Source organism: Oratosquilla oratoria, chromosome 42, assembly GCF_046742065.1.
Source record: "Oratosquilla oratoria isolate Oo_2021 chromosome 42, ASM4674206v1, whole genome shotgun sequence".
Taxonomy (NCBI): Eukaryota; Metazoa; Arthropoda; class Malacostraca; order Stomatopoda; family Squillidae; genus Oratosquilla; species Oratosquilla oratoria.
Window position 1 is genome coordinate 24848388 of NC_134818.1, and position 2500 is coordinate 24850887.

Here is a 2500-nt window from a genome sequence, read left to right on the forward strand (position 1 = left end):
CTGTACATGAAATTTTGTTAACAGTCTTTTTCAATCTAACGAATATTATTTTTTTCTTTGTCCGACTTCATGGCACCTGCAAAAAGATGGTTAGTTTCTGTGTATCTTAAACGCGTCTTAGGATATTTTGGATCTGTTTAATCTATTTATTTTATTTTATTTATTTATTTATCTATTTATTTATTTATTTATTTATTTATTCATTTATTTATTTATTTATTTATTTATTTATTTATTTATTTATTTATTTATTTATTTATTTATTTATTTATTTATTTATTTATTTATTTATTTATTTATTTATTTATTTATTTATTCATTCATTCATTCATTTATTTATTTATTTATTTATTTTTGTACATTTGTCTCGTACAAAAGTTTTGGTCCACGCGACAGTTCTCACAATGTCAATATGATTTGTTTTTTCCGAATATGTGACGTATTTTCCTATGTAGCATTAAGCTTACGCTTAGGTAATTCTATTGAATAGATAAAAAATAAGGTGCCAGGCAACGATTTTGAATTTTGTGTCATGAAAATCTCTGGGTGGGCTAAAACTTTTGATTGTGACTGTACCTACGAAGATTCTTCTAGAATATGACGCTTTTGTTCCTCGATGCGTAGGTAACCGTTTCTTTGTTAAAATTACCTTTAACATTATAAAGCCAGCATTGATCATTCTACCGAAATACCCGTTGTGAGTAATTTTAGTTATAGATTGGGTATTAACCAAAATCCGGCGTGGATAAGAATACAAGAACACAAGAATGGAGGAGACTGCGAGAGACCATAAGGCCTACACTTTGAGAGTAAGGTGAAAAGCTGCTTTCACACTAAAATATAAAACGCTTACCTCTAATTTCATCTGACTTTCGTAGTAAAAAGAAATAAGTTTGGGAGAATAATCAGGAATGTGTGCTGTACACACGCCTCCTCACTAGTTTGAAAAGATAATATTTTAACCATGAGCGACCGTGAGTCCGCTCTCCCGCTAAAGTTCTAAAGGCACAGGACTGACCTGTCACCAGGCACCAAGGTGACTTCGGGGCAACCACCGCACCGATGATGCAGAACACTCTATGATAAACTGTCCTACACTCAGTCCAGACATTTTTTTTTTTTTTTTTTTCAACTATGAGGTAACCCAATGGTCGTGGGCAGGTTCTTCGGAGCCACGGGCCCCCAACAAGAGATATCCAATTCTGCGGAGAAATTCTTTGGTCAAAGTTTATATATATATATATATATATATATATATATATATATATATATATACATATACATATATATATATATATATATATATATATATATATATATATATATATATATTTAAAAAGGTTCGCGAGCGTTCCTACATCCCATTGTCGTGACGTAGTCCGTGAAACAAACAACATTCATGAACTGCCTTAACTTCGAATGAAGACATCGCTGCTACAATTTACATCAATTTATAATGCTTTCAAATCGTTGCCATTGCATTTTCCATAATCCCACCAGCAAATTCAGTAAACTATTAAGAAAATTAATTAAAACAGCGATCACCACTGCAAGTCACATATAACTGTAATGAAATCGAACACCCATTTTATATCGAAGAATTATTACTTTTTTGTGTAAAAGATAACATCCACATCCTTTCTATTGTAGGAGGGACACAGAGGAACCTGTAAATGTACTAGGCACTAATTGATATTTTTATCCTAATAAAAACGCCTTGTCTTTCCATGATTGACTTGATCAAACTAACCAAATCACATTTTTCAATCATATTTATTAATCATAAAGTATCATTGTAATCATAACTCTTTGAATACAGTGTGAATAATAATTCATAGAGCTTTTCTGTAGTGTTCCCTAAAGAAAAACCCGTACAGTCTCCATTAGATACAAGTAAACACAATCCATTTGTCTTTTCAGGTCCAAAGCTGCTTTCGACACATGACCAAGATTTGAAATTTGTAAGTACCTGCATTATTTTTCTCGTTGAGATAATAATCATATCAAATAATCACACAGCAAATAGTACTATATTTCGTAAATGAGAGAAATGAAAAATGCAGTTTCGGTGTCGGATTGGTTGGAGAGTTTTGCTAAATCAGTAGACAATTAAATACCACCGCTGCCACCACTGTAGTGTTCCTCCATGCAGGAATAGGACAACAGCTACTGGGCAGCCGAATAACTTTAATTATGGATTCTTGTTAACATTTGCGTTACTACTATACCACAAAGTTCTGAGGAACGTAGTGTATGCTAATGGTAAACTCTAACATGCCTCACTTTGTTTCTTATTATAAGGATGCATAAACAAGAGTACATGAAGGGACAGTAGCCTTTTTTTATTTAACTTTTGACTTGGAGCTGCATAATGCTTAGTTGTTTTTTGGGGAAAGTCAAGTACCCGAATGAAGACCCAGATTTTTCATGTACTGCAAAGGCACTGCATCACTTCAAAAGCACTCTGTGCACATAACATCAACAAACAATAGTAACTAAC